This window comes from Lutra lutra, chromosome 7 (genome assembly GCF_902655055.1).
Source record: "Lutra lutra chromosome 7, mLutLut1.2, whole genome shotgun sequence".
NCBI lineage: Eukaryota > Metazoa > Chordata > Mammalia > Carnivora > Mustelidae > Lutra > Lutra lutra.
Genome location: NC_062284.1, coordinates 97,149,826 through 97,168,124, shown reverse-complemented (window position 1 = coordinate 97,168,124; position 18,299 = coordinate 97,149,826).

Below are 18,299 nucleotides of genomic sequence, written 5' to 3'. Positions count from 1 at the left end.
TTCCTAGAACAGAACAGAGGCAGTAATTTCTCTGATATGGACCATAACGTTTTTCTAGATATGTCTCCTGAGGCAAGGGAAACAAAAACAAAATTAAAAAATTAGGACTACACCAAAATAAAAAGCTTCTGCACAGTGAAAGAAACTATCAACAAAACTAAAAGACAACATACTGAATGGAAGAAGACAATTGCAAATTATATATTCAATTAAGGGTTAGTGTCCAAAATATATAAAGAACTCCTACAGCTCAATAGCAAAAAAAAACCAAACAATAAAAAAATAGGCAGAAGCATGGACATTTCTCTGAAGACCTATAGATGGCCAACAGACACATGTAAGTATGCTCAACATTAGAGAAATTCAAATCAAAACAGCAATGAGATATCACTGCACCTGTCAGAATGGCTGAATCAAAATTACAAGAAACGAGTGTCAGTGAGGATGTGGAGAAAATGAAACTCTTGCGCACAGTTCATGGGAATACAAACTTGTGCAGCCATTGTGGAAAATAGTATGGAGTTTTCTCAAAAAAATTAAAAGAGATCTACTGTATAATCTAGAAATTCTACTGGGTATTTACCCAAAGAATAAAAAAAACATGAATTGAAAAAGATATAGGTAATCCTAGGTCTATTGCAACATTATTTACAATAGCCAAATTACAGAAGCAGACTAAGTGTCCGTCAATAGATAAATGGATAAGGAAGATGTGGTGTATATATACACTGGAATATTAGTCATAAAAAAGAATGAAATCTTGCCATTTATAACATGGAGCTAGAGAGTACAATGCTAAGTGAAGTAAATCAGAGAAAGATATCAATTCCACATATGAGTGAAATCATAAGAAACAAAACCAAATATCAGACTTAACTATGCATAACCAACTGATGGTTACCAGAGGGGAGGTCAGTGAGGGGGATGGATGAATAGATGAAGGGGATTAAAAGTACCCTTACCCAGATAACTGCTGAGTAATGTATAGAATTGTTCAATCCCTAAATTATACACCTGCAACTAATATTACACTGTAGGTTAACCATACTAGAATTACTTTATTTCCCCCACACCATTTATTCAATTATGAAATTAAAATTTTAAAAAGAGACAATTCCATATAATTAGAATAAACATAAAATATAAAAAATTTAAAAATGAGTAACATGAAATTAAAAATCCATTAGCTGAATGAACAGCAGATCAAATATAACAAAAAATAAGATTAGTAAATATTAAGTCAGGTAAGAAATAAAAAAACAGAACATATGCAAGAGAATTTGAATCTAGTGAAAGGATCTTACATATATATAATTGGAAGAGTTATGAAGAAAGAATGGAAAAAATGGAGTAAAACTGTCTTAAGTAATAGTAGTTAATAATTTTCAAAATTGACATCAAAAGACAAACAATATATTCAAGAAACTCAACAAATGCAGGAAGATATAAAAAAAGAAAATACATCAGAATAAAGTAAAAAAAGTCAAAGATGAGAAAATTATATATACAGCTAAAGATTAAAAAAAATCCATTACAGGGATAATATTCTAGGAATTTTATGGTTTTGGTCTCACATTTAGATCTTTAACCCATTTGGAGTTTATTTTTGTATATGGTATAATAAAGTGGTCCAGTTTCATTCTTTTCCATGTAGTTGTCCAGTTTTCCCAGCACTGTTTATTGAAAATACTTCTTTTCCCCATTTTATATTATTGTCTGTTATAAATGAATTGACCACATAAGCATGGGTTTATTTCTGGACTCTATATTCTGTTCCATTGATCTATATTTTCATGGCCTGTTTTCATGGCCATACCATATTGTTTTCATTATTACAGTTTTGCAGTATCTTGAAATCTGGGGTTGTGATACCTTCAGCTTTGTTATTCATTCTCAAGATAGTTTACTTAAATCTAACTACTGAATTATTTGAGTTAAAGTCCATTGTCTCTGTTTGTTTTCCTTTGTCCATCTGTTCTTCCTCCAACATTATTCCTTTGTTTCTTATTTTTCTTGTGCATGAAATATGTGTTGACAACAATTTGCATCTTTCATAAAGAAATCTATCATATATCTTCTTGTTACCTTGTATATAATGGCTCTTTTTAAAAATTTTTAAAAAGATTTTATTTATTCATATGTCAGAGAGAGAAAGAGAGTGAGTGAGCGTGTGCACAAGCAGGCAGAGGGAGAAGCAAGCTTCCTGCTGAGCAAGGAGCCTGATGCAGGACTCAATCCCAGGACCCTGGGATCATGACTTTAGCTGAAGGCAGAGGCTTAACTTACTGAGCCACCCAGGCTACCCAACAGGACATCTGCCTTTCTAGAAGATGACATACATAGTAATCTCTTTGACATCAGCTGTAAAAACATTTTTCTAGACATCTCATTTGGCAAAGAAAACAAAAGCAAAGCAAAGCTAACCTATTGGGAATACACCAAAATAAAAAGCTTTTGCACAAAGAAAGAAACCATCAACAAAACAACAATGCATCCTAATAAATGGGAGAAGATAATTGCAAAGTATACATCCAATAAGGGGTTAATACCTAAAATACATAAAAGATTTATATAACTCAGTACCAAAAAAAAATAATTTAAAAAAAGGGTAGAGGACCTGAATAGACTTTTTTTTTTCAAAGACCACCTCCAGATGACCAACATACAATGAAAGGATGTTCAACATCCTTAATCATCAGGGCAATAAAAATCACAACCACAATGAGCTATCACCTTATGCCCGTTAGAATGGCTAAAATAAAAAACACAAGAAATAAAAAGTATTGGCAAGGATGTGGAGAAAAAGGAAGTTCGTGTGCTGTTGTATTACTTGTGGTATGCGTATCAGTATAGCTATTGTGGAAAACAGTATGGAGTTTCCTCTAAAAATTAAGAACAGAATTAACACATGATCCAGTAATTCCACTACTGAGTATTGACCCCGAGAAAATGAAAACAGTAATTCAAAAAGTTACACGCACTCCTATGTTTATTGTAGCATTATTTACAATAACTAAGATATGGAAGCAACCATCAATAAGTGATTGGATAAAGAAGTCACACACACACACACACACACACACACACACAGGAATATTACTCAGCCATAAAAAATAATGTGATTTTGAGATTTGCAACAATGTGGATGGACCTAGAGGCTAAATCCTAAGTGAAATAAATCAGAGAAAGATAAATACCATATGACTTCACTCATACTTGGAATTTAAGAAACAAAACAAACAAAAAAAGGAGAAGAACCAAAAAAGAGACTTAATTATAGAGAGAGAACTGAGGGTTGCCAGAGGGGAAGCAGGTGGGGGGTTATGGGTAAAAAAATAAAAGATGTAAATAGACTAAAGACTACAATTAAAAGATAAAGATTATAATCCGTATTAAACAAAACCCAACTATAGCTTTCACAAGAGGTAAACTTTAATAAAAAGAAATAATGTGGATGAAAGTAAAATAAAAAGCTTTATCATGCAAATAGTAACAAAAATTAATGAAGCTATATCAATATCCACTTTTAAGACAATATATAACGGGAAGCATTTCTAATAATAAAAGGGACATAAGGGTACTTCATCAAGGAACAATAATTCCAAGTGTGCACATTATTAGATAACACAGCTTCAAAATATATAAAGCAAAATTTGACAGAATCAAAAGAAATAAATTCACAATCAGGGTTAGAGATTTCACTACTCTTTGTCCAGTGATTGACATAAAAAGCAGTAGTCATAACATCAATAGGAAGACATCAAATCAAAAATAGAATATTTGATCAACACTATTCACCAAACTGACCTAATATATAAGCTTTAGAGCCAATAATGGCAGAATATAAATTTTTCAAGAATACATGAATCATTCATGAAAATGGACCATATGCGGGGTACACAGATAGTCCTCAATAAATCTCAAAGATTTGAAACATTTAGAGAGTTTCTCTGACCAGAGAGAAGTTAAACTAAAGAAGAGAGAGAAAAAAAATCAAAATATTTGGAATTTAAAATATGGTTTTAAATAACTTATGTATTAGAGAAGCGATCAAAATATTTGACTATATGAAATTAAAGTTAAAACATTTCATAATTATGAAATATAACTATACTAGATCTTAAAGTAAAATGTAGACTTGAGGTAGGAGGGTGGGGGGATGGGTGAAATAGGTGTTGGGGATTAAGGAGTGGTACCGGTTGTGATGAGCACCAGGTGTGCATGGAAGTGTTGACTCACTATATTGTGCACTTGAAACTATTACACTGTATGTTAACTAGCTGGATTTAATTTTTTTTTTTTTTTTTAGAAAAGAAGATAGTTTCTGGCAAACAGAAACCATCTACAAGCTTCTAGTTTTGTGGGCAAGAGTTGCCAAAATAAATCCTCTCCTGAGTACAAAAAGACCCCGAAAACAAAACAAAAAAACCCAAAACCAAAAAGCCCTAAAACCAAAACAAAACAAAAAAAGCATATATTAGAAAAGAACAACATTGGGAAGCAATAGTATAAACTTCTGTATCAAAAAGCAAAATTCTAGCTGCTAGTTTTCTTAGGTTTTAGAAAAATAGTAATTTAACCCTAAGTATAAAAATGAATATCCTGGGCGCATGGGTGTCTCAGTCAGTTAAGTGTCTGCCTTCGGCTTTAGTCATGGTCCTGGGATCCTGGGATCCAGTCCCACATTGAGCTCCCTGCTCAGTGGGAAGCCTGCTTCTCCCTCTCCTCCCTGCTCATGCTCTCTGTCATTATTTCAGTCTCTCTCAAATAAGTAAATAGAATCTTTTAAAATAGTTAATATCCCAAAGATATGGACATCAGTCAATTAAGAAGAAAAATATAAAATAAAAAACCAACAAAGCAAAGAGTTAGCTCTTTGAAAAAGTTAACCAAATTGGTCAATCTTAGCAAGACAGGTTAAGAAAAAAGGAAAAACTTACATCAATATCATCAAGAAAGAAAAAAGGATGGTCACTACAGTTGTTAGAAATGAAATAAATTGAAAAACATAATTGTAAAAATACCGATATACTGGAAAATTTAGATAAAATGTAAAAATTTCCTTGAAAACACAACCTACCGGTCACAAAAACAGAAAAAACAGAAAAAAACATCAGGGACCCTCTAGTTGTTATACAAATTGAATTTCTAAGCAAAATATTTACCACAAGAAATCTCTTGCCCCAGAGAGATTTAATGTTTAATTTTCACTCATATTTTAAAGTAGAAACAAAACACTGTTATCTGAACTCTTGCAGGAGAATAGGAAGATTTTAATAGTCATAATTATGAAACCAACACCAAAAGCTGACAAGAACATTGTAAAGAAAAAAAAAAATGAATTACAGATGAAAATCTTTCATGAATGTGAGTACAACATGAAAAGAAAAAAATAATTGAATTGTTATATATAAAAAGGATAATATTAAACAAATTAATTCTAGCCATTCAGAGAGCTTAGCATTAAAAAAATTTAATGGAATTTGTATTAACAAAGAAAAACAACTACAATCTCATTAAAAACAGAAAAAGCAGTTGACAAAATTCAACAACTATTTATCATTAAGAAAAAGAAAATCCTTGGCAAACTAGAAATAGAAGCTGGCATTGCAAATTAGCGGGGGACAAACTATCTTTTTAATAAACTCCATATCTATGTAATAAAAAGAACATTAATCCTTTACCTTAAACCATACAGCAAAGTCAATTGCAGGGTGATTGCATATCGAAACAATAAACAATCTAAAGAACAAAACAGTTTCTAGAAAATAATGTAAGACAATATCTTTAAGACCTTGGAGGCAAGCTAAGATTTCTGGTCAGGATATAAGAAATACTATAAAGGAAAATGTTGGTAATTGGACTATGTAAGTATTTTTTTTAAAGTTTTTTAGACAGTAACAGAGTTACAAAACTGGCCAAGAGTGGGAAAAAATATTTTTACGACCTGTAGCCAACATACTACTTGTATCAAAGCCATACAAAGTTTCTTGATAATCAGTAGAAGACAGACCAAAAAAAATGATGAAAGACATTTACAAGAACTTTGCAGAAGAGGAAATCCAAATAGTCAATGTCCAAGTGCTATGGGTCACTAAATGCCCATGAAAGCTAATGAAATATTTGAAAATGCAACCACCTTCTCACTGTCAGAATGGCTCCCGTGAAAACCAGTGACCATTACAGTGTTAGTAAGGATGTGGAACAAATGAGCTTTCATACAGTGTGGGCAGAAGTGCCAAGTAGAACAACTGTAAAAACTGGTATCTGTCCAGACACGGGTGTAACCCATGAGCCACTGGTTGCATCTGTATGTACACATCCAACAGAAACCCATACTAAGTATGTAAAAAATAGAAAAATATTCAAAGAGACATTTCTGAAATAATCAAAATTGTCCATCTACAGTAAAAGGAACAAATTGAGCTATAATCATAAAATGGGACACTATATACAGCAATTAAAAACAATCAATATAGTACTGCTATACACGATAATATTTACTAATCTCACAAACCTAATATTTGGTGAATGATGCCAGACACACAGAGGACTATCAACTATAACATTCAATTTATATGAAAGGACTAAGATAAAATACAAATTTGTCTATGAGGTTAAAGCTAGGAAAGGGGGTGAAGTTAGGAGCTGCTGGATTTGGTTTCATCACCAGCATGGTGGACACAGGAGCGTGCCTAGACATTTATCATACCGCAGTTTCATGCCTCTTTCTACACGTATTTTTGTAGGGCCATTAAAAATTATTTGAGTGATAACTTCTTTATTGTTATCCTAGTACTATGAAAACAGAATGAAACAGAATCTTAACTGAATAACTATAACCAATAAGCACTAATTGACATGTATTACGTTAGACTTGTGAATAGGACTCGAACTTCACAAATGACTTAACATTTTTTTAAAATTTTTTTTTATTTATTTATTCAACAGAGGGAAAGAGGGATCACAAGCAGGCAGAAAGGCAAGCAGACGGAGGGGGAAGCAGACTCCCTGCCAAACAGAGCCTGATGCAGGGTTCGATCCCAGGACCCGGAGATCATGACCTGAGCTGAAGGCAGAGGTTCAACCCACTGAGCCACCCAGGCGTCCCAACATTTTCTTTTTTAAGATTTTATTTATTTGTGAGAGAGACAGAGAGCGAGTGAGCATGAGCAGGGTGAAGGGCAGAGGGAGAAGACTCCCTGCTGAGCAAGGACCCCCCCAATGAACCCCTCGACCCCAGGACCCTGGATAAGCTGAAGGCAGTTGCTTAACCAACTGAGCCACCCAGGTGTCCTGACTTAATATTTTAACAAAAACTCTGGGAAATTGTAGTCATCATATAAGGACATGAACTTAGGTGAAGTAAATACAGAGGAGGATAAAAATATATCCAAAGTAATCCTGACAACCTGGGATTTAATATTTTGTGGTTTAGTGTTTTTAAAGTCACATTTAATATACTAGAGGGTCTGCACTTGGTTTAAAATATATTCTGGGCAAAGAGCAGTATAAACAGAAATATTGTCTTAGATTAGGTCCTCTGGGAGCCCACAATTAGGCCAAATTCAAAGTATATGATGCTTGTTAACAATCAACATATGTGGAAAGGCAGGGTGGGGAGGTGAAGAAGCGGTACTGGACAGAGGAAAAAGTGAAACAAACTTGGGCCAACTGAGTGGAGAGCTATGGAGCTTATATTTCCTGTCAGTCATCCCCCTTTGGACTGTAATGGCTGGGCTTTTATACATCTGCCTCCCTCGGTCTAAGGAGGCAGAATGCCCCGGGAGGTAGTGGCCTGGGTAAGGCTCAGCTTTGCAGCTGACTCTGATCTGGAGAACTAACAGCTGATGGCTATCTTCTGACCCCACGCCCCTCAACTGGAAGCAGCTTGAAGAGGGATTAGAGTAGGACATTTACATGTCTAGGACACAGATAGAAAAATTGGCACACATTCAGAGGAGACTAACAAGAAGAGTGATTACGTTGAATATGAATGAAACCATGGCATGTATGGAAACTGCCATGTCTATCTCAGGAAAGGGGGAAAAATTAGGCGATGTTTTTAGATATCTGAAAAGTTGTAAGGTGGGTGAGGTTTTAAACTTTATCACAGAAGAAAACTAGGACCAATTGACAATTTTGAGGCATATATATGTGTGTTATAATGAACAATATTAAGTAACATAACTATTTTTTTGAGGTGGTAAGCTTCCCACCTTGCAGCCATCCTGGTGAACCTGGATCACCACTTGACTGGAACACTACAGAGAAGATTCAAACACCAAAGAGAGGACTTGACCAATGACATCCATGGCTTATATCAGGCCTAGTGGTCCATGATTTTCTGTAGCCACAGGCCAAGATAGATTTTAAAACGGAAGTGTAAATAAATTAGGTATCATGCAAATTGGAGTTACCAAGGAAAATATTTTGATATGTGGATGTATTGTAATTAAGGACTGAAAAAGTATGTACACACCTAAATTACAGTGAAATTTACTAAATTCAAAAGAGATCAAAGGAGAGATGGCATTGCCTGGCTAACATTTAGGGAGGTTTCCATCAGAACTGGAGACTGGAGCAGGAATGTCAAGCTGACTTTGGATGAAAAATTGAACTGTATGTGAGACATGCAGAATACTGGAGTGTAAAGAAAAGAGGGATTGTGCAAAGATGTGATGAAATCAAAAGAAAATGTCAATATATTTTTATCTGACTCCATTCCCTTGAGGATTTTCCAAGTTGTGATGGAGGTGCTCTTTGTCATCCTTAATTAAGGCTACATCTGCACCAAGTACAAGTAACTATTTTAGTCTAGATGATTCACTGAAAGGAATCTCAGAAGGTTGTACACATACATAATTAGTCCCATCAAGATTGTAGAACTGGTAGTTTCAGTCCCTAGTTTTACTTAAGATTCTGCCTTAATTATGGAACATTCTCCAGAGTAGATCACATTCTTGGTCCTAAATCAGGTCTCAACCGGTATCAAAAGATTGGGATCATTCCCTGCATATTTTCAGACCATAATGCTCTGAAGCTAGAACTCAATCACAAGAGGAAATTTGGAAAGAACCGAAATACATGGAGACTAAACAGCATCCTTCTAAAGAATGAATGGGTCAACCAGGAAATTAAAGAAGAATTGAAAAAATTCATGGAAACAAATGATAATGAAAACACAACGGTTCAGAATCTGTGGGACACAACAAAGGACAATTATTCCATTTGAATGTGTGGCAAACCTGTGTTCCAATCTTCAGAGTATAGGATGGAGGCAAAGGTCATACTTATTAAAACAAACAAACAAACAAAGAACATCTGATTTGTCTGCTTCTCTAAGCTGTAGATTGCTAAAGACTACATTGTTTTTGCTGTATTTTGATACCATGGTTCAAATGTTATCTGCCTCACTGGTATGATTTTAGAACTGAAAGTGTCAGAAATGTCCAGTCCTTGTTTCCATGATGATCTCTCTACCCCACCTTCCAAAGATGAAAGGAATAAATATATTTTGCTGCCTTGCTAATATGCAAATACAAGCTACTTACCTTCAGAGTTGTCGAGTGCATAAAACTGATAGGGAAGTAGAAGCTGGTGGAAATGATGCTCCCAACTTCGACATAGGAAGAGATGATTAAAATAAAATTGCACTTCTCTTGGCGGTGTTAGACATTGGCCAGCTGCCCAAATTCAGTAGTGCACATTCCAGTAGGCCTAGCTTCTCTCCTGATACACTGCACCACTGAGTACAGACTTCTGTCTGTTACTTCAGATGTGCTGGGATTGATGTATTTACCCCACCTCGTTGCCTGTGAGTACCCAAGGCATTAAAGAAAAGATTAACCTATAGGTATGATGAATACTGGAGACTCTTCTTACATTAGATGTCACTTCCCAAAATATTGGCTTTCAATGGCACATACAAGCAAGATCAAAATGGGATTTGTCAGTAGTTTTAACCATTTGCTAGAGGTTGGAAATTTGCATAAGACATACCCATAAAGCTCTATACAAATTCTTGCTTTATGTAGCAGATCAAAAATGGAAGTTATTTTTAAGCTAACTTAAGAAAAATGTCCCTTTCCTCACCCACATTTTCCAATGAAGTAATAGCTTGGCTGCCTTTTTACAGATTCTGTTATATGTTGCTACATAGAATATATATCATTATAGCGTAGTGACTGGGAAAGCAGACCCAGAATTGTCAGAATTGTAGTTGAGACCTCCGGCAGATCTCTAAATATGTCTTAACATATCTGTGCCTTAGTTTTCTCACTTGTAAAAAAAAAAAAAAATAGCTACTCCCTCATAGGGTTGCTGTGATAATGAAATGATTTAACACATAATAAGCACTTAGAACGGTATTGACACATGATGGATGCTTGGTTCAAGGTCAGTTATGATTAAAGAAGATAGTGAGCATACTGAATGTTCATGAAACCATGGCATACATGGAATAGCTTCGTTTACCACAGAAATGAGAAATTTGAAGGTGAAATGATAACTGTTTATAGATATTTGAAAAGTTAAGTGTTTAAGGTTTTAAACTTTTTGTATCACAAGAAAAATGCTAACCCATTTTATACACACACACACACACACATCCCACACATCACCTCTGTTCTCAACCAAAAGTCATGCCCCCAAAGGTCTTAAGCTGATACAAATTTAGAAATACCAATTTTTTGGATTATAGAATTTAATCGGTTACATATGTTGTCTATAAAATGCAGTCAGATAATGTACAGATCCCGGCCTCTTAAGATATTGAGGTATTCACATAGATAAAATAAACTCTAAAAATACAATAAATCCTCAAGTAACCTCCCCATAGTTCCATCTTTTCTCAGTGAAACACCTGTTTCTTATAATTGGGTGATGAACAGAAAAGAAAGGAGAAAGAGACTAATTGGCCTTTTTCTTGAGCTCTATTATCCTATTGTTTAGTTTTGTGAGCAAACCATAGACAATTCAGCCAAAATTCGTAACTCCTTAATTTAAGAAAAACAGTCTTCTACACTTTTCAGACTTAGTGATAGATATTTTACTTAGCGGTCTATCAGAGTTCCAGAAGCAGTGATTCATTTCTGGATACATATTGGAACTACCTGGGGCCTTGGGAAAAATGCTGATATCCAGGTTCCATCCCTGGGGAGACTATTTTATTAATCTGGGGTAAACTGGAATAAGTGTTTTTGAAAGCTCTCCAGCTGATTCTAATATGCAGCCAAGGCTGAAAACCACTTATAGAGTCTTAATTGTTCAGAGATAGCCTAACAATTAGACAGGAAGGAAATAAACAATGAAATATGATATAAATGTATAACCATTTAAAGCTAGAGTACTTTGTAGGAGGATAGCAGGTTTGAACTCTTATAATTAAGTTCTCAGTAGAGTTATAGATGATGTTATTAATATTCACACAGAAACCTGACAACTACAACACATATATAAAAACAAACCCCAAATGTTTAATTATATAGTGTAGCCATTGAGGGGGAAAAAAAAAAGCAAGCACCAACTGGATTCAGAATTAGGAATATCAAGATGGCCAAAACAAGGTCCCTGCTTATAATAAATTCAAATTTGAATTTTGACATAAAGTAGCATGATAGCTACTTCCTCACTGAGTGTGGAACTAACATATTTTTTTAAGATTTTTTTTTTAAATTTATTTGACAGACAGAGATCACAAATAGAGAGGAAGGCAGAGAGAGAGGGGGAAGCAGGCTCCCCACCGAGCAGAAAGCCCAATGCGGGGCTTGATTCCAGGACCCTGGGATCATGACCCAGCTGAAGGTAGAGGCTTCCCCAACATTTTTTTTTTTTTAACTGTGTGCTCAGACATTGTTCTAAGGACATTACATCAAAGAATTTTATATTGAAAAAATGGAAGAACTTAGATGCTAAGAAAATTTTCTAAGATTATGATATTTACATATATTGCTGCTAATGAGAGTTTAGATTTTAATTCCAGTGATACACTTGGAGAACTTTTTTTTTTTTTTTTTAAGATTTTGTTTATTTATTTGTCAGAGAGAGAGAGGGAGAGAGAGCGAGCACAGGCAGAATGGCAGGCAGAGGCAGAGGGAGAAACAGGCTCCCTGCAGAGCAAGGAGCCTGATGTGGGACTCGATCCCAGGACTCTGGGATCATGACCTGAGCCAAAGGCAGCTGCTTAACCAACTGAGCCACCCAGGTGTCCCTTGGAGAACTTTTTAATCCTATTTTTTATCAGATTGCTTTTAAAGCCCAAAACATCCAAGTTGTCATTAAATGATCCACAGTGTCTTCATGTGGAAGTCTGTATGCATTTATTAAGAATGGAGCATTCTTTTGAAAATACATTGTTTGAGGACTTATTAAAAGCAAGATTTGAAATGTGCTGGTTTGCTTTAAGGTTTTGAGAGATATCTAACAAAAAATAGTGATGTTTAATTCCCACCAATGAAAAACAAATTTTAGAGCTTGTAACCTAGATAATTTGTTAAAGATTTTTAAAATTTAGGGGCGCCTGGGTGGCTCAGTGGATTAAGCCTCTGCCTTCAGCTCAGGTCATGATCTCAGGGTCCTGGGATGGAGCCCCGCTTTGGGCTATCTGCTCAGCAGGGAGCCTGCTTCCTCCTCTCTCTCTCTGCCTGCCTCTCTGCCTACTTGTGATCTCTGTGAAATAAATAAGTAAAAATCTTAAAAAGAAAAAAGATTTTTAAAATTTATTTGACACAGAGAGCTAGCGATAGGGAGAACACAAGCAGGGGGAGTGGGAGGGGGAGTAGCAGGCTTCCTGCAGAGCGGGGAGCCCAATGTGGGGCTCCATGCAGGGCTCCATCCCAGGACTGTGGGATCATGATCTGAGCAGAAGTCAGACACTTAATGACTGAGCCACCCAGGTGCCCCAACCTAGATAATTTTATGGGGGCATATGAAGGAAATAACTTGTAGAACTAAAAGAAAACCTGAAAAACCAAATCTTAGAAAGTTCAGGAGCCAAGGCAGTCTTAGAAAAAAAAAGAAGCAGGAACATGGGGAGTCTTTTCAGAGCTCCATTTATTTTAATAAACTATATTCAACCATTTTCTCACCTTTTATCACTTGGGGAAATATCAACGTTTGAGGAAGAATCTGATTGGCTGAACTTAGGTACCCCGCCCACCTCTTGGCCAAGAGAAGCTTAGCATCTTAAAAATTAATTCCACCATAACCATTTCAAAAGAAGGGAAATAGTTATCCAAAGGGATAAGGTGCAGTTACAAAAAAAGGATGAGGAAAGCAAGCAATAGCAACAGCTGGCCCATAAAGCTCTATTGCTATTGAGATGAAGCAATGCAGTGATTCTTTGGTCTTATAACAGGAAGTTTGCCTATTGGTCAAAAACTGCCCTTGAACAAAAAAGTGGGAGGAGGACAAAGGATAATTCATTCACAAGATAGCTACAAAGACAATCACTATTTATGAATAAGCTTATTTGTCCTCCCCTGAGTCCTACCTTCCTACCCTCCTACCTTAAGCATTTAGGACAAAATCAGTCCTTTCCTAGATAATTAAGACTGGAGCTGATTAGCCCAAAGCTTCCATCACTGAAATTGATTTAATGTGAGGCTAGGAAAAGCTTTTTTTTTTTTTTTTTTAAAGATTTTATTTATTTGTCAGAGAGAGAGAGAGTACAAGCAAGCAGAGCGGCAGGCAGAGGCAGAGAGGGAAGCAGGCTCCCCACTGAGCAACGAGCCCGACATGGGACTCGATCCCAGGACCCTGGGATCAAGACCCGAGCCGAAGGCAGTGGCTTAACCAACTGAGCCACCCAGGCGTCCCAGAAAAGCTTTTCTAATTTAGCTAAGTTAAAATTTGAGATTACTTGTCTGTCTTCCCCTAGTTCCCTTCTAAAGGCTGGATCTCACCTTCCAAGTAGAACAGGGAAGCATCTGTCAGGTTAGGTCTAGACATTCTGTCATCATCACCTCTACATTTACTATTTTCCCTGGCTCACTTCTGTGCTAAAGAGCCTTCTGTTACTCATAAAAATGTTCCAATTCCTACTCATAGCCTAATTTCCCAGTTGCACATCACTCCCTAACTCAAGACTGACTTACTGTGTTGTGTTACCTCTTCTCTCCAAAAAGAGGAAAGTAGATGCTATCACCTCTAGAGATCTGGATATAAAGAAACCCCAGACATAGTCCAAGGAAAATCACCATGTAAGACAGACCTATCTAAAGGACCAGGAGAAGTTTGTGTTGCAGAAGCAAATCGGACACATGGCCCAATGACTGGCATGAAACAGCCAATTAATAAACATTCGATGACTGACTAGCTGAATATATTAGTATAATCATGACACAACGTTTTTTGTATTTTTTCCTTAGACAGTTTGAGAATCCTGGCTAACTACTCTTTAAGAACACTTAAGAGTATTCTGTGGAAAATGATACATATAAACATGAAATCATTCTGATGACATTTTTCAGTTATGTTGAGATACACTTAACCTAAGACCTGTACTTTAAATTGCATAGCTTTATTATAATTCGTTCATGACAGTATATAGAATTTGATGATTAGATACTTAAGATCTTTTACTGTCTTCTTTCCTCAAAAACTGCTTACAAGTAGAAATTGTCAACTCACTGAAAACCTTGACAACACGATCCATCAAAAGATGGAACTGCTGACTGGATTCTGCATTTAATATTGGGCTAATTTTGACTGGAGCACTTTATAAATGCATTACCATTTTCCCTTGATGGACAATATAGAATACATTCTGGACATACATGCAAATGTTCAAAGTGCAGAAATTACTACAAATAAGTGAAAAGGGAAGTTTTAAATTAAATTATTACTCTCAAGGAAAAAGCAGGGATGGAACTCATTCAAGACAAATCATTAGGGTAATCTTTCCAGATAGCATTCAAAAATGAGAATCATGAGACTTTATAGGCCTGGCTCATTAGGGCTATTTTGTAGGCTGTAGGGTAAGCCATTCATCAATCTGGTAAGACAGGGGATAAGTGGAGAACAAAGGTAAATAAATGATAGATCCATTCAACTGAAGTCACTGGAATATTTACAATTACTAGTTCCAGAATCAAGGTCAATCCACCTAACATATTCCACTTAAAGGGGTCTTCATATATCAAGACCTTATCCAACATGTTTTTCCATTTAGGATAACTTTGGTGAAAATAGGAAAACATAACACTTTCCTAGCCAATGTGCACTACTTTAAAAACATTTTTAATCACCCATAAATTCACAGATAGTTTTATTAGAATCAGTTCTCAAAAGAGGCCACAGTGTGTCTTATTTCTAGTGTGCTAATTCAACCTATCAAGTGATGGACATATTTTCTCATATGAAACTGAATGAAGGAGCATATAAATTGTGTGTCGAATAACCAGTCATCTACAAAGCACCTTGATTAACGATGATGCTTTCACCTCTGTTCTCTTCCATTCATAGTCCACACTTCAGTAATCTAGTCCAATGCCAAAGTCTATTGTGCAGTGTTATCAGATGTACTTTCTGATGGTTGAAGGCGTCTCCTTAATCATCTTATAAGAATATTAATTTAAAAATCCAAGCAAGCTAGAGCTTCTAAAGAAGTAATAGAATAGTAAAATTTTCTCTGTTATGATATTATTTGCTCCCAAATTTTGCTGCAGTTTACAGTTAAGTTTTGCCAAGCAGCTGCCTTTATGGCCTAAATAATTTATGGAAGAAAAGTTGGGTTTAACACACTGTGATTCACAGTAGGTGCCCCATTTTCATCTCATTTTTGCATTTCCTACTCTTTTAAAGATAAAGACCCTACCATTTTGAGGATGAAAATTGAAGGACTAAGAAAACCCTTTCCCTGGCATAAAACATGTACTGTGCCAAGCACGAAAGCTTAAAGACAGAGACAACGTTTCCTTAATGTGAACAAAGCTACCTATAATTATGTCCAGTACTTTTTTCCTTTCTGGGAACCCCTATTTCTGCTGTCCATTGACTACCCCACCCCAGTCAGAACCATGACACAATTCTACTGAACTATTCTTATAAAATTGCACCACTTTATATCCATAAATTTATTTAATGGTTGCACTTCTTTTCTCAGTTTGCCAGAATATCAGAAGCATTTGATACATGCGTCTACTCCCTTTTTATGAAAAAATGGCTTCTTTTTATGACATAATATTCCTCTGGTTTTTCTCTAACTTCTCAGAACCCACTCATGTCACATTTTTCTGATAAATCTAGTTTCTGATACTCTCCCCTTCCAGATCTTTGAAGCTTGACATCTTTTAGGATGAGATTAAACATTCTGTTTTTGTTCTATATTCTTGTAGCTCATCTCATTTGCCCATGTTTGATTTCACTTTTATACTAAATACCACAAAATTATATCTAGAGTTCAGCCCCTCCCTTCAACTCCATACCTAAATTGATCAAGTATCTCCTCTTAACATCTTATCGACAGCTCAAATTCAATATACCCATACTGTACCACTCTGCTGCCCTTCAGTGTTTCTATCTCAATAAATGGCACTTCTCTCTAACCAGTTGTCCAGCTCAGAACCTCCTGTGTCAAGCCTGACATCTCCCTTTCTTTCATCTGCCAATTGTAACTATCAGTTTTTACTGATGTTGGTTATTAAGGATGTTTGGATTATAGTAATTATTCTTCTATCCTAACTACTCCAAGCCATCTCATGGGCATTACTATCATATCCTCAAAAGTGTTTTTCTTATCTTTTCTTGCTCCTTTTTCTCATGTTGGATAATTATACTTTTAGTTAAAAATTCTCATTTTTCATATTGGAGAAAATTATAATTTTAACAAAACTATATTGTGTGCGTGTTTTTCTTTCCCCCATGCTTAGGACCTTTCAACTGCTTCCCAACTTCCTTTTGATAAGGTTCAATGTCCTTAACCTGGGCACTTCTGGTGGCCCACCCAACAATAATTTCCCCCTCCTACCAGACTAGTAGTACCCAAATTTTAAACTGCTATCAAAAATTTGGGAATCTTATGACTGATCTTTATGACTTTAAGGAGCCTAATTCCACACGAGTAAGTTCACACTAGATTTACCAGCCTAGCTCTCTCCACACAAACAAGTCTAAAGAACCGTATACATTCAATGCCTCCACTTACCTATGTCCCCCCACACTCATGTATTCCTCAAATGACTAGTTATGGCAGTTACATTCCCCTTACAAATCAATAGTACAGAAAACCAAAGATCTTGTGACCCATTCTGGCCAATAAGATGAAAGGGAAATTTCTTGAGTATTTATGAAGATAATTTTTTTCTTAAAAAGAGATACAAAAAATGTATTATGCTTACAGCTCTGGATATTGGTATGTGAGGATGTGCATCTTACAGAGGGGGAACTACTCCATTTCTGACTAACTCCTTCAGTATTTTTGATCTAATGCTCCCTGCCTGTCCCCTCCCCCTTGAACACGAAGCATATAACTACCAGATTCATACAGCAAAAGTGCAGTTCTTTCTGCCTTCAGGTCCTGTCCCCAGTGCTACTTAAATAAACTTATTAAGTTGCACCACACACACACACACACACAAACAAAAACAAACAAAACCCCACAAATTATGAGATAATGAGTTGTTGAATTAACCAAACTTAAAGCTGCTTTACTTTAGGACTTCTTGTTACAGAAGACCAAAAAAAAAAAAAATTCTTTTTATTGAAGCCAGTGGAGGCAATGTTTTCTAATATCTCCCCAAGGTCCATGACAACTTAAATGGTAATTTCTGCTTAAAGACCTATGGAGATCTGATGCTACTTTTCTCAGCTCTTTGGCTGTTGGTGTCTTCCTTTCTCTCGATATTGCAACCATACTGGCTCTTTGTCAGCTCTTGAAATACTCTGTGCACATCTTCACCTCCGAGTTTTTTGCAAGGAATTTATCTTTATGGAATTCTTCTGCTCCTGCTCTATAGCCTATTCAAGTGTCAGCTGAAATGTCACTTCCTCAGCCCTCTGTTATATATACTATAGCATGACACTTGTCCTTACATTACCCATCATACTTCTAATTAATGTTCAATGTCATCCATTCTGGCTTCATTGTCAACTTTATAAGACAGCAGCTGTGTCTGTCTTATTCAGTTTAGTTATAGCACTGAGCATGGTTCTTGGCATACAGGAAGTGCTAAATATGTACTTTTTAAATGAATAAAACTAAAACCATTAGTTAATAAAAGACTTATAAAGTTTTATTCCTGCAGGTCTTCTTTAGTTCTAGAATCTACATACTGGATAGAGAAGAATTTCCAACCATA